Here is a 14572-nt window from a genome sequence, read left to right on the forward strand (position 1 = left end):
TAAAAGTAAATAATAAAGTAATAATAGAAATAATATGAGTATTAATAATAAAAAATAGTAATAGTAGAAGCAATATTATTAATACAAGTATTAATAAAAGTAATAATAACAATAAGAAGAATATTTAGTAATAATATTAATACAAGTAAATAATCAAATAATATTAATAAAAGTAGTAATAAAAACAGTAATAATAATAATAAATATTCTTCTTCTTCTTATAATAATAATAATCATGATTAGTCAAATCATCCTCAGATTTCGGCGCCCAGCTGGTTCATGTTCTTTCTAGGGGATGTGAATTATCACCGATGACCTGCACATGGGTTCTGTTCCGTGGTTTGTGCATGCGCTTGCGTGTTATTTGTTTCGCGTTGTTTCAATACATATTTATGACCCCATTTTTTATATATATTATATATAGAAATGTATTTACTTAAGCAAGTGTGATAAATAAATATTACACAATAAATATTATCATAATAAAATAAATACATAATAATAAATAAATAATTAAAATAAATATATAATATTAAATAAATCAAATAAATACATAATAATAAATAAATCAAATAAATACATAATAAATAAATAAAATACATAATAAATAAATAATTAAAATAAATACATAATAAATAAATCAAATAAATACATAATAATAAATAAATAAAATAAATACATAATAAATAAATCAAATAAATACATAATAATAAATAAATAAAATAAATACATAATAAAACACATAACATATATTATAACGATATAAATCATACACACATAATAAATATTATTCTGATATAATAAATCCCGCACAGATGTAAACAGATCATATTACAATATAAACAAATGTCATAAATAATACATAATAACAAAAAATAAAGTCTACAACGGCACACAGAAACAAAAGTACGATAAATATTCTAATAATATTTATAGAAGATGTTATAACGATATAAATATATCATGAAGACAGAATAAATACACGGGTCGAATTCTGAACAAATTTTCTTTAGAAAATCGGAAATTTTGTGCGTTTTGTAACCCAATGGCGCCACCATTGATTTCGAAATTCGACCAACCAAGCCTTCAATTTCTCCTCGTGTTGCTACAGAAAAACTTTTTCGGGGCCAAGAATTGTCTTTTCTTTCCAGGTCACAGCTTTATATTTCCTGCACGATTCTCCCATCATTGATTCGAAATTCGTTCGTTTTTCAAACCATTTCCAACATGCCCGATCACTCAAATTCGATGATCACACAAAAATCAGCCATTGCTGCTGATGGTGCAAAATTCCAACAAAAATTCTTAGAAAAGATTTTCGAAAGAAAATTCGTTCAGAATTTGACCCGCATATGGCCGGCTTTAGTCTAGGTTCACACCTATGCAGGTTGCGTTTGAGGCGTTTTTGATGCATTTTTCTTTTTTTTTTTATAATTCTTATTGCTAGGCAGATTTTAAACGCAACGTGTTTGCAAAACGCAGCAAAAACGCAATCCGTGCTTTTCTGCAGCGTTCCCATTGAAGTCTACAGAACCACAAACGCAACGTTTTGCGTTCAAAAAAGTCCCCGACCCTTTCCAAAAAACGCAGCGCGGTGAAAATGTGGAGATGTGAACGCGTCCCATAGGAAATCATGGTAAATGGACTGTAGTGCGTTTCTGAAAAATGCGGCTGAACACGCCTAGGTGTGAACTGAGGGTTAGAAGCAATAGCTAAGCCTCGTTCTGAGATCATCCAAACCTCGTTCTGAGATCATTCAAGCCTCGTTCTGAGTTTATCCAAGCCTCGTTCTGAGTTCATTCAAGCCTCGTTCTGAGTGTATCCAAGCCTCGTTCTGAGTTGATCCAAGCCTCGTTCTATATTCATCCAAGCCTCGTTCTGAGTTCATTCAAGTCTCGTTCTGAGATCATCCAAGCCTCGTTCTGAGTGTATCCAGCCTCGTTCTGAGCGAATACAAGCCTCGTTCTGAGATCATACAAGCCTCGTACTGAGATCATCCAAGCTTCAATTTATTTATCTCTGATAAGTTCGGGGTGTGACCAAGCCTCGTTCTGAGACAGTCCCCAGCATTGTTCTGGGCGTGTCCTAGCCTCGTTTTGGGCACAAGTCAAGCCTCGTTTCCGGTGTCTCCGGCCTTGTTGTGGTTCGGTTTGGTAGTAGGAAGTACAGGCGATCTGGGTGGAGAATACCCCGGCGGGGGGGCCTCGTGTGATCCTGGTTGGTGATGGTTCGTATATTATAGAGGAGGAGGGAGAAATAATGTATGGGGGGAGGGTGGCAGAAAGGTGTGTGGACTGCGAAATGGAGGTAAAGGATATGGGGGGTGCACAGCATTAGATGGGGGTTATAGAGGGGAGGGAGCACAGCATTACATGGGGGTTATAGTGGGGGAGCACAGCATTAGATGGGGGTTATAGGGGGGGAGCACAGCATTAGATGGGGGTTATAGGGGGGGGAGCACAGCGTTTAGATGGGGGTTATAGAGGGGGGGGGAGCACAGCATTAGATGGGGGGTTATAGAGGGGGGAGCACAGCATTAGATGGGGGTTATAGAGGGGGGAGCACAGCATTTTACATGGGGGTTATAGGTGGGGGGAGCACAGCATTAGATGGGGTTATAGAGGGGAGGAGCACAGCATTAGATGGGGGTTATAGAGTGGGGAGCACAGCATTACATGGGGGTTATAGGTGGGGGGAGCACAGCATTAGATGGGATATAGAGGGGGGGGGAGCACAGCATTAGATGGGATATAGAGGGGGGGAGCACAGCATTAGATGGGGGTTTATAGTGGGGGGGAGCACAGCATTAGATGGGGGTTATAGTGGGGGGGAGCACAGCGTTAGATGGGGGTTATAGTGGGGGGGAGCACAGCATTAGATGGGGGTTATAGAGGGGGGGTACACAGCATTAGATGGGGGTTATAGAGAGGGGGAGCACAGCATTAGATGGGGGTTATAGAGGGGGGTGGGTGCACAGCATTAGATGGGGGTTATAGAGGGGGGGGGGGGTGCACAGCATTAGATGGGGGTTATAGAGGGGGGGTGGGTGCACAGCATTAGATGGGGTTATAGAGGGGGGGTGGGTGCACAGCATTAGATGGGGTTATAGAGGGGGGGTGCACAGCATTAGATGGGGGTTATAGAGGGGGGGTGGCACAGCATTAGATGGGGGTTATAGAGGGGGGAGCACAGCATTAGAGGGGGGGAGCACAGCGTTAGATGGGGGTTATAGAGGGGGGGAGCACAGCATAGATGGGGGTTATAGAGGGGGGGAGCACAGCATTAGATGGGGGTTATAGAGGGGGGAGCACAGCATTACATGGGGGTTATAGGTGGGGGGAGCACAGCATTAGATGGGATATAGAGGGGGGGGAGCACAGCATTAGATGGGATATAGAGGGGGGGGAGCACAGCATTAGATGGGGGTTATAGTGGGGGGGGAGCACAGCGTTAGATGGGGGTTATAGTGGGGGGGAGCACAGCGTTAGATGGGGGTTATAGTGGGGGGGAGCACAGCGTTAGATGGGGGTTATAGAGGGGGGAGCACAGCATTAGATGGGGGTTATAGAGGGGGAGCACAGCATTAGATGGGGTTATAGAGGGGGGTGGGTGCACAGCATTAGAGGGGGTTATAGAGGGGGGGGTGCACAGCATTAGATGGGGGTTATAGAGGGGGGGGTGCACAGCATTAGATGGGGGGTTATAGAGGGGGGGTGCACAGCATTAGATGGGGGTTATAGAGGGGGGGTGCACAGCATTAGATGGGGGTTTATTAGAGGGGGGGGTGCACAGCATTAGATGGGGGTTATAGAGGGGGGGGCACAGCATTAGATGGGGGTTATAGAGGGGGGGTGCACAGCATTAGATGGGGGTTATAGAGGGGGGGCACAGCATTAGATGGGGGTATAGAGGGGGGGGTGCACAGCATTAGATGGGGGTTATAGAGGGGGGGGTGCACAGCATTAGATGGGGGTTATAGAGGGGGGGTGCACAGCATTAGATGGGGGTTATAGAGGGGGGGTGCACAGCGTTAGATGGGGGTTATAGAGGGGGGGTGCACAGCGTTAGATGGGGGTTATAGAGGGGGGGTGCACTGCGTTAGATGGGGGTTATAGAGGGGGGGTTACTCCGGTTCCTCCACACTCCAAAGACATGCTGGTAGGTGAATTGGCTCCTATCTACATTGTCTCTAGTATGTATGAATGTGAGTTAGGGACCATAGATTGTACGCTCCTCGGGGCGGGGACTGATGTGAATGTGCAATATATATATATATATATATATTGATGGCGCTATATAAGTACCTGAAATAAATAATAATTATTAGCCGTTGTCTCCGGTACCGTCAGTCACCCTCACCTTCTCCGTCTCTCCAGCAGGTTTCCTCCTCTCCGTGTGATCCATCCCTCCAAGTAACTTCTCTTCTTCCCAGCAAGATCCCCTAACACCACTACCACCCCCACCCTGGGGGGAGAAGAGCGCACCGGAGGTCAAGGGGATGAGGTCAGTGAAGCTGCTTTTAATGGGCCACCCCTAGAGACTAAAACTGTCCTGTAACTCTTGCAGTGCGGGGGAGGGGATCCCCAACTACAAGACCAGGCCTGAATCCCCCTGGAATAGGCGAGGCTCAGAGATGAAGAGATTCCTTCTCTGGTCTCGGTGAGGATGATGCTGTGGCCTCCTCTGCCTCCTGGGGTGTCCATGGGACACAGTTCTGTGTTGCCCCCTGTGCTCATTCCTCCAGAGTCATGTCTCGTTCATACAGGAGGTGTGTTACTGGCCACATCGCCGGGGGGGAAGCCAAAGAAAAGGAATGCAACCACCACCTCTAAGGGTCGGCAAACTGCGATCTTTTACATTTGGGGTTTTAATACCGCTTTCAGATCCCAGGCACCTGCGTGGGTTTTGCATGCATAGGAACCTCCCCCTCCCTCCCCCTGTGTACACCAATGTTCCTCAGGTCTCAAAGACCAAGGATGCCCTCCAGATATTCAAAGATGGCGGCGTAGGAGAGGGCACCAATGTTCCTCAGGTCTCAAAGACTAAGGACGCCCTCCAGATATTCAAAGATGGCGGCGTAGGAGAGGGCACCAATGTTCCTCAGGTCTCAAAGACCAAGGACGCACTCCAGATATTCAAAGATGCTGGCACAGGAGTAGGCGCCAATGTTCCTCAGGTCTCAAAGACCAAGGACGCACTCCAGATATTCAAAGATGGCGGCACAGGAGAGGGCGCCAATGTTCCTCAGGTCTCAAAGACCAAGGATGCCCTCCAGATATTCAAAGATGGCGGCACAGGAGAGGGCACCAATGTTCCTCAGGTCTCAAAGACCAAGGACGCCCTCCAGATATTCAAAGATGGCGGCGTAGGAGAGGGCACCAATGTTCCTCAGGTCTCAAAGACTAAGGACGCCCTCCAGATATTCAAAGATGGCGGCACAGGAGAGGGCACCAATGTTCCTCAGGTCTCAAAGACCAAGGACGCACTCCAGATATTCAAAGATGGCGGCACAGGAGAGGGCACCAATGTTCCCCAGGTCTCAAAGACCAAGGACGCCCTCCAGATATTCAAAGATGGCGGCACAGGAGAGGGCACCAATGTTCCTCAGGTCTCAAAGACCAAGGACGCCCTCCAGATATTCAAAGATGGCGGCACAGGAGAGGGCACCAATGTTCCTCAGGTCTCAGACCAAGGACGCCCTCCAGATATTCAAAGATGGCGGCACAGGAGAGGGCACCAATGTTCCTCAGGTCTCAAAGACCAAGGACGCCCTCCAGATATTCAAAGATGGCGGCACAGGAGAGGGCACCAATGTTCCTCAGATCTCAAAGACCAAGGACGCCCTCCAGATATTCAAAGATGGCGGCACAGGAGAGGGCACCAATGTTCCTCAGGTCTCAAAGACCAAGGACGCCCTCCAGATATTCAAAGATGGCGGCACAGGAGAGGGCACCAATGTTCCTCAGATCTCAAAGACCAAGGAAGCCCTCCAGATATTCAAAGATGGCGGCACAGGAGAGGGCAGGGCGGGGGCAGTATATTGGGGGAGTGATGTTTTTCTTTTCTTTGACATTAAAGTTGTGAACTGCTTCTTGGCTTCTTCTAAGAGAACAAAATTTGGCGATCCTGCCCATTTTCCTATATTTCCGGAGCCCCGCTACCATGCAGATCTGTGCACAACCTTTAGCGTGCTGATTGGATGCTGTGCCGCCACGTGGCGTGCCTTTAGTCCCGTGGTCGGCTTTAAAGCCCAACTCTGGGTAACTAAAAAATCATCCCTTGTTGGGCTGTGCCTGCGTTGCACAGGGTAATAGCTTGTGTTGTCTGGGGGAGGGGAGAAGAGAAACTTGAACCACCTCTCCACTCCTCCAGCAGGTGGCGCTCCCCCAATCCCCTTCCAGACTGAGTCACTGTCCCATCTGGACCGCTGCGTTCGTGCCATTTAGGGGCCACTTCTTTCCCCCAGCCTCTGTCATTCTTCCAGCAGAGGGCTAGAAGCACAGCAGCACTGGATGGAAGGCAGGAGCAGGAACTGCCCAAGTTACCTTTTTTTTTTTTTTTTTTTAAGTCGGTTAGCAGGTGATTGGTTGCTAAGATGCAGGGTGGTCCTAGCAACCATTAACCCTGGAAGCTCTTACCCTCCGTCCAGTGCTACTGTGCTTCCTGCAGTCTGTCCTGGGTAACCATGGAAGGGAAGAGAGTGACACGGCTGTGAAGGATTTGGGGGGAAGGGGAGAGGTTGATGTGACCGGGGGCAGAGGACACTACGGTGGTGTGGTGGAGGGGGGGCAGAGGACACTACGGTGGTGTGGTGGAGGGGGGGCAGAGGACACTACGGTGGTGTGGTGGAGGGGGGGGCAGAGGACACTACGGTGGTGTGGTGGAGGGGGGGGCAGAGGACACTACGGTGGTGTGGTGGAGGGGGGGGCAGAGGACACTACGGTGGTGTGGCGGTGGAGGGGGGGGCAGAGGACACTACGGTGGTGTGGCGGTGGAGGGGGGGGCAGAGGACACTACGGTGGAGGGGGGGGCAGAGGACACTACGGTGGTGTGGCGGTGGAGGGGGGCAGAGGACACTACGGTGGTGTGGCGGTGGAGGGGGGCAGAGGACACTACGGTGGTGTGGCGGTGGAGGGGGGCAGAGGACACTACGGTGGTGTGGCGGTGGAGGGGGGCAGAGGACACTACGGTGGTGTGGCGGTGGAGGGGGGCAGAGGACACTACGGTGGTGTGGCGGTGGAGGGGGGCAGAGGACACTACGGTGGTGTGGCGGTGGAGGGGGGCAGAGGACACTACGGTGGTGTGGCGGTGGAGGGGGGCAGAGGACACTACGGTGGTGTGGCGGTGGAGGGGGGCAGAGGACACTACGGCGGTGGAGGGGGGGGCAGAGGACACTACGGTGGTGTGGCGGTGGAGGGGGGGGCAGAGGACACTACGGTGGTGTGGCGGTGGAGGGGGGGGCAGAGGACACTACGGCGGTGGAGGGGGGGGCAGAGGACACTACGGTGGTGTGGAGGGGGGGGCAGAGGACACTACGGTGGTGTGGCGGTGGAGGGGGGGGCAGAGGACACTACGGTGGTGTGGCGGTGGAGGGGGGGGCAGAGGACACTACGGTGGTGTGGCGGTGGAGGGGGGGGCAGAGGACACTACGGTGGTGTGGCGGTGGGGGGGGGCAGAGGACACTACGGTGGTGTGGCGGTGGGGGGGGGCAGAGGACACTACGGTGGTGTGGCGGTGGAGGGGGGCAGAGGACACTACGGTGGTGTGGCGGTGGAGGGGGGCAGAGGACACTACGGTGGTGTGGAGGGGGGCAGAGGACACTACGGTGGTGTGGCGGTGGAGGGGGGCAGAGGACACTACGGTGGTGTGGAGGGGGGCAGAGGACACTACGGTGGTGTGGAGGGGGGCAGAGGACACTACGGTGGTGTGGAGGGGGGCAGAGGACACTACGGTGGTGTGGCGGTGGAGGGGGGGCAGAGGACACTACGGTGGTGTGGCGGTGGAGGGGGGGCAGAGGACACTACGGTGGAGGGGGGCAGAGGACACTACGGTGGAGGGGGGCAGAGGACACTACGGTGGAGGGGGGCAGAGGACACTACGGTGGAGGGGGGCAGAGGACACTACGGTGGAGGGGGGCAGAGGACACTACGGTGGAGGGGGGCAGAGGACACTACGGTGGAGGGGGGCAGAGGACACTACGGTGGAGGGGGGCAGAGGACACTACGGTGGAGGGGGGCAGAGGACACTACGGTGGAGGGGGGCAGAGGACACTACGGTGGAGGGGGGCAGAGGACACTACGGTGGAGGGGGGCAGAGGACACTACGGTGGAGGGGGGCAGAGGACACTACGGTGGAGGGGGGGCAGAGGACACTATGGTGGTGTGGCGGTGGAGGGGGGGCAGAGGACACTATGGTGGTGTGGCGGTGGAGGGGGGGCAGAGGACACTATGGTGGTGTGGCGGTGGAGGGGGGGCAGAGGACACTATGGTGGTGTGGCGGTGGAGGGGGGGCAGAGGACACTATGGTGGTGTGGCGGTGGAGGGGGGGCAGAGGACACTATGGTGGTGTGGCGGTGGAGGGGGGGCAGAGGACACTATGGTGGTGTGGCGGTGGAGGGGGGGCAGAGGACACTATGGTGGTGTGGCGGTGGAGGGGGGGCAGAGGACACTACGGTGGTGTGGCGGTGGAGGGGGGGCAGAGGACACTACGGTGGTGTGGCGGTGGAGGGGGGGCAGAGGACACTACGGTGGTGTGGCGGTGGAGGGGGGGCAGAGGACACTACGGTGGTGTGGCGGTGGAGGGGGGGCAGAGGACACTACGGTGGTGTGGCGGTGGAGGGGGGGCAGAGGACACTACGGTGGAGGGGGGCAGAGGACACTACGGTGGAGGGGGGCAGAGGACACTACGGTGGTGTGGCGGTGGAGGGGGGCAGAGGACACTACGGTGGTGTGGCGGTGGAGGGGGGGCAGAGGACACTACGGTGGTGTGGCGGTGGAGGGGGGGCAGAGGACACTACGGTGGTGTGGCGGTGGAGGGGGGCAGAGGACACTACGGTGGTGTGGTGGAGGGGGGGGCAGAGGACACTACGGTGGAGGGGGGCAGAGGACACTACGGTGGTGTGGCGGTGGAGGGGGGGCAGAGGACACTGCGGTGGTGTGGAGGGGGGGCAGAGGACACTACGGTGGAGGGGGGCAGAGGACACTACGGTGGAGGGGGGCAGAGGACACTACGGTGGAGGGGGGCAGAGGACACTACGGTGGAGGGGGGCAGAGGACACTACGGTGGAGGGGGGCAGAGGACACTACGGTGGAGGGGGGCAGAGGACACTACGGTGGAGGGGGGCAGAGGACACTACGGTGGAGTGGCGGTGGAGGGGGGGCAGAGGACACTACGGTGGTGTGGCGGTGGAGGGGGGGCAGAGGACACTATGGTGGTGTGGCGGTGGAGGGGGGGCAGAGGACACTATGGTGGAGGGGGGCAGAGGACACTACGGTGGAGGGGGGCAGAGGACACTACGGTGGAGGGGGGCAGAGGACACTACGGTGGTGTGGTGGAGGGGGGGGCAGAGGACACTACGGTGGAGGGGGGCAGAGGACACTACGGTGGTGTGGTGGAGGGGGGGGCAGAGGACACTACGGTGGAGGGGGGCAGAGGACACTACGGTGGTGTGGCGGTGGAGGGGGGGCAGAGGACACTGCGGTGGTGTGGAGGGGGGGCAGAGGACACTGCGGTGGAGGGGGGGCAGAGGACTATACTTTATGATTTGACACATAATTAAAAGATTTTTTTTTCTTTCCATTTCCAGTCCTGTCCCTGTTTGATGACATCACAGACTTCGTGGGCGAAAGATTTGGTTTGAGAATCGAGCAGAGAATTCCGGATTTAAGCCATGGGGGGCGGAGACTTGAATCTGAAGAAGAGCTGGCACCCCCAGACGCTCCGCAATGTGGAGAAGGTGTGGAAAGCTGAGCAGAGACATGATGCGGAACAGAAGAAGATCGAGGAGCTGCAGCGGGAGCTCCGGGAGGAGCGGGCCCGGGAGGAGATGCAGAAATACGCAGAGGATACCGGAGCCGTGAAAAAAAAAGAAGAAAAGCTGGACTGGATGTACCAAGGGCCGGCGGGAATGGTGAACCGAGAGGAGTACCTCCTGGGGCGGCCGGTGGACAAGTTCATCCTGGACAAAATGCAGGACCCGGAATCGGGGCCGTCCCAGGAGACCGGGCTCCTCCCGGGATCCATATTCAGCAACCCCGGGGCCACTTCCGCCTTGGACATGTCCAACAAGATCCGTGAGGATCCGCTCTTCATGATCAGGAAACGGGAGGATGAGAAGAAGAGGGAGGTCCTGAATAATCCGGTAAAAATGAAGAAGATTCGAGAAATGCTGCAGAGCAGCTTGGAGAAGAAGAGCAAGAAGAAGAAAAAGAAGAAGCAGAAGGAGAGGAGGTCCAGCTCTAGCGGCAGCGACGAGGAGAGCGGCGAGGAGCGCAGGTCTCACAAGCATAGACCACGCTCTGCAGCTCGCCAGAAGGTTCCGGGATATGGGCTGCAGGTTCCGGAGCGTGCTAAAAGCTATAGGGAAGAGGCGCCGCGCAGGGAGCGCTCGAGAAGTCGGGATCGGGACCGAAGTCATCAATCCAAGTCCAGGAGAAGTCCTTCCCCAAAGAAAGAAGAGAAGTACCGAAGACAGAAGGCGTCCGGCTACACCAGGAAGATGTCCGCCGAGGAGCTGGAGCGGCGCAGGTTGGAGATGATGCAGGACGCCAAGCACAGGGAGTCGGAGAGAGAGAACGCCGTGCGCAGATACAAGCAGGAGGACGAGCGAGACGAAAAGAGTGATCACGGAAGGAAGGACGGCAAGTTCATCCACGACATGAAGCTGGCGAGCGCCGCTTCCTCCTCGGTGGAGGACCGGGTCAAACGCAACATTCACGGGATTCAGCGCACCGCCTCCGCGCTGGAGAAGAACTTCATGAGAAGGTGACGGCCGTGGCTGTGTGGACGGCTTCCATTTCAGGCGCTAAACTTTGGGTTTTTTTTTTTTTCCTTTTTCAAATGACTTTTGCTCGCCGTATGTCCGATTGAACGTATACGGAGCGAGGATTGCGCTGCTTTTCTAGAGGCGCCATCCGAAGGTGTATGAAAGAAAAACGGCGGGACTTGGGGGGTACCAAAACGTCTCTCCAATACAAACGTGACTGTAAAAAGAATTTCAGGTTTTTATTACAAAATTATAAAAAGTATCGATGCTGATTTTGTTTTTCGTTCGTCCTCCTCGTCTGATCCACCAGATACGTTTACGGCAGAGCTCCGGTCTTCCCGACCGCCCTATAGCAGAAATACTGCGAGACGGCGGCAGGGCTGCGCAAAATCGTGTGTGTGTGTGTGTGTGTGTGTGTGTGTACACAGTGAAGGAAATGTGTATTTGCTCCCCGGCTGATGTTGAATGTTCGCCCCTCACACAGAAATGATCGGTCTAACAATGGAACATTCGCCCCTCACACAGAAATGATCGGTCTAACAATGGAATGTTCGCCCCTCACACAGAAATGATCGGTCTAACAATGGAATGTTCGCCCCTCACACAGAAATGATCGGTCTAACAATGGAATGTTCGGTGTAACACTGAGAGACAGAATACAACAACAAATTCAGCAGAAATGCGTCTAACAAATGATGACGGATCTGCATGTTCATGAGGGAAAGAAGGATTTGATCCCCTTTACAAAACATGACTTAGTACTTGGTGGCCAATCCCTTGTTGGCAATCACAGAGGTCAGACGTTTCCTGGAGTTGGCCCCCAGGTTCGCACACATCTCAGCAGGGATTTTGGCCCACCCCTCTTGGCAGATCCTCTCCAAGTCATTAAGGTTTGGTGGCTGACGTTTGGCAACTCGAACTTTCAGCTCCCTTCACAGATTTTCATTCGGATGAAAGTCTGGAGACTGGCTAGGCCACTCCAGGGACCTTAATGTGCTTCTTCTTGAGCCGCTCCTTTGTTGCCTTGGCCGTGTGTTTTGGGTCATTGTCATGCTGGAACACCCATCCACCACCCATTTTCAATGCCCTGGCTGAGGGAAGAAGGTTCTCTTCCAAGATTTGATGGTACATTGCCCCATCCATCGTCCCTTTGATGCGGTGCAGTTGTCCTGTCCCCTTAGCAGAAACCCCCCCCCCCCAAAGCAGAATGTTTCCACCACCATGTGTCACAGTTGGGATGGTGTTCTTTGGGTCATAGGCAGCATTCCTCCTCCTCCTCCAAACACGGCGAGTTGAGTTGATGCCAAAGAGCTGGATTTTGGTCTCATCTGACCACAACACTTCCCACCAGTCCTCCTCTGCATCATTCAGATGTTCAGTGGCAGACTTCAGACGGGCCTGGACATGGGCTTTCTTGAGCAGAGGGGCCTTGTGGGCACTGCAGGATTTCAGTCCTTGTCGGCGTAGTGTGTTACCAATTGTTTTCTTGGTGACTGTGGTCCCAGCTGTCTGGAGATCATTGACAAGATCCTCACGTGTAGTTCTGGGATGATTCCTCACTGTTCTCATGATCATTGACACTCCACGAGGTGAGATCTTGCATGGTGCACCAGACCTAGGGAGACTGACACTTGTTTTGTGTTTCTTCCATTTGTGAATGATTGCACCAACTGTTGTCACCTTCTCACCAAGCTGCTTGGCCATAGTTTGGTAGCCCAGTGCAGCCTTGTGTAGGTCTACCATCTTGTCCCTGACATCCTTGGACAGCTCTTTGGTCTTTGCCGTGGTGGAGAGTTTGGAATCTGATGGTTTGATGGCTCCTGTGGACAGGTGTCTTTTATACAGGGAACACAGTGAGATTAGCAGCACTCCCTTTAAGAGACTGCTTCTAATCTCAGCTTGTTACCTGTATGAAAGACACCTGGGAGCCAGAAATCCTGCTGAATGATAGGGGATCAAATCCTTCTTTCCCTCATGAACATGCAGATCAGTCATCATTTGTTAGACGCATTTCTGCTGAATTTGTTGTTGTATTCTGTCTCTCAGCGTTACACCGAACATTCCATTGTTAGACCGATCATTTCTGTGTGAGGGGCGAACATTCCATTGTTAGACCGATCATTTCTTTGTGAGTGGGCAAACATTTCCTTCACTATTATTTACACACACACACACACACTGCTGCTTTGTATTCCTCAATACAAAGCAGCATGCCTCCCTAGTAAAACGAAGCACACAGTTAACCCTTTGATCGCCCCTGATGTTAACCCCTTCCAGCACAGTGCCATTAGTACAGTGTCAGTCCTTTTTATTAGCACTGATCACTGTATTGGTGTCACTGGGGATGTCAAATAAAGGACGTAAATTCAATTTGGGTGCAGCGTCGCATGACCGCTCAATTGTCAGTTATCCATTTGCACACCAATAACCAAGATCAAGGCAAAGGAGGAAGTTGGTTTCCAGGTAGACCATGGGTGTAAAACTGATGGCACTCAAGCTGTTGCCAAACTACAAGTCCCATGAGGTATTGCAAGACTGACAGTTACAGGAATGACTCTCAAAAGTAGAGGCATGGTGGGACTTGCCTGGAGGGCCACCAGTTTGACACCCCCGAGGTAGACTAAAGGTCTTCCTAGGGGACAAGGTGGACCTGTCAGGACATGTTTGGGGCACGCCAAACGCGGCTGATGCCTAACTGAAAGCTGCTTGAATATTCCTTCAGGTTACGTGGGCGCTCACCTCCTTGCACCTCACCTTGATCTTGATTAGTAGTCAAGCGAATTAATTGGGTAGAGCGTATATAACCATTAATATTCATGAACACGGTGTAACGTGATCTAATGGTCTTCATGTATGTGCCTGCACAAAGCTGAACTTCGGGAACAGCTGGAGTCTCCTGGACATCTCCTCCATTCAAAGGATGGCTTGCATTCTTTTTAATACAAGACTTTCATTCTTGGAGTTCCAGTAAACATAGTTCTGCCACAGCCCCAGCTCTTTGGTACCCTCGTTCAGCAGATCCCCAGCTCATTGGTACCCTCGTTCAGCAGATCCCCTTTAATAACCCCCAGCTTTGCCGATGCCGCACTCAGTAGTATCCTCCAGCTCTGCTAATCCCCCACTCAGTAGTAACCTCCAGTTTTGCCGATTCCCCCACTCAGTAGTAACCTCCAGCTTTTCTGATCCTCCACTCCGTAACCTCCAGTTTTGCTAATCCCCCACTCAGTAGTAAACCCCCAGCTGTGTTGATCCCCCACTCAGTAGTAACCCCCAGCTCAGTAGTGACCTACAGCTCTGCTGATCCCCCACTCAATAACCTCTAGCTTTGCTGATCCCCCACTCAGTAGTAACCCCCAGTTCTGCTGATCCCCCACTCCATAGTAACCTCCAGCTCTGCTGGTTCCGCGCTCAGTAGTAACCCCCAGCTCTGCTGATCCCCCACTCAGTAGTATCCCCCAGCTCTGTTGATCCCCTGCTCAGTAGTAACCCCCAGCTCTGTTGATCCCCTGCTCAGTAGTAACCCCCAGCTCTGTGGATCCCCTGCTCAGTAGTAACCCCCAGCTCTGATGATCCTCCGCTGCGTAGTAA

At 52.7% G+C, this 14572-nt stretch overlaps 1 pseudogene across 4 annotated transcripts; it reads left to right on the forward strand.

The window, feature by feature from the left end:
• Positions 1 to 2090: 2090 nt before the first annotated feature.
• On the forward strand, positions 2091 to 11246 carry LOC149437924 (pre-mRNA-splicing factor CWC25 homolog pseudogene; annotated as a pseudogene). Of its 4 annotated transcripts, none has more exons than XR_016307981.1 (3): positions 2091 to 2217; positions 4377 to 4503; positions 9806 to 11246. The product of XR_016307981.1 is annotated as a pre-mRNA-splicing factor CWC25 homolog pseudogene, transcript variant X1 (transcript). The 4 variants fall into 4 exon arrangements; XR_016307984.1 differs by having other exon boundaries at positions 2097 to 2227; positions 4380 to 4503; XR_016307983.1 differs by having other exon boundaries at positions 2102 to 2217; positions 4380 to 4503.
• The last annotated feature ends 3326 nt before the right edge of the window (positions 11247 to 14572 follow it).

This window comes from Staurois parvus, unplaced genomic scaffold, assembly GCF_062004578.1.
Source record: "Staurois parvus isolate SC_StPar_1 unplaced genomic scaffold, SC_StPar_1.0 ptg001243l, whole genome shotgun sequence".
Lineage (NCBI taxonomy): Eukaryota > Metazoa > Chordata > Amphibia > Anura > Ranidae > Staurois > Staurois parvus.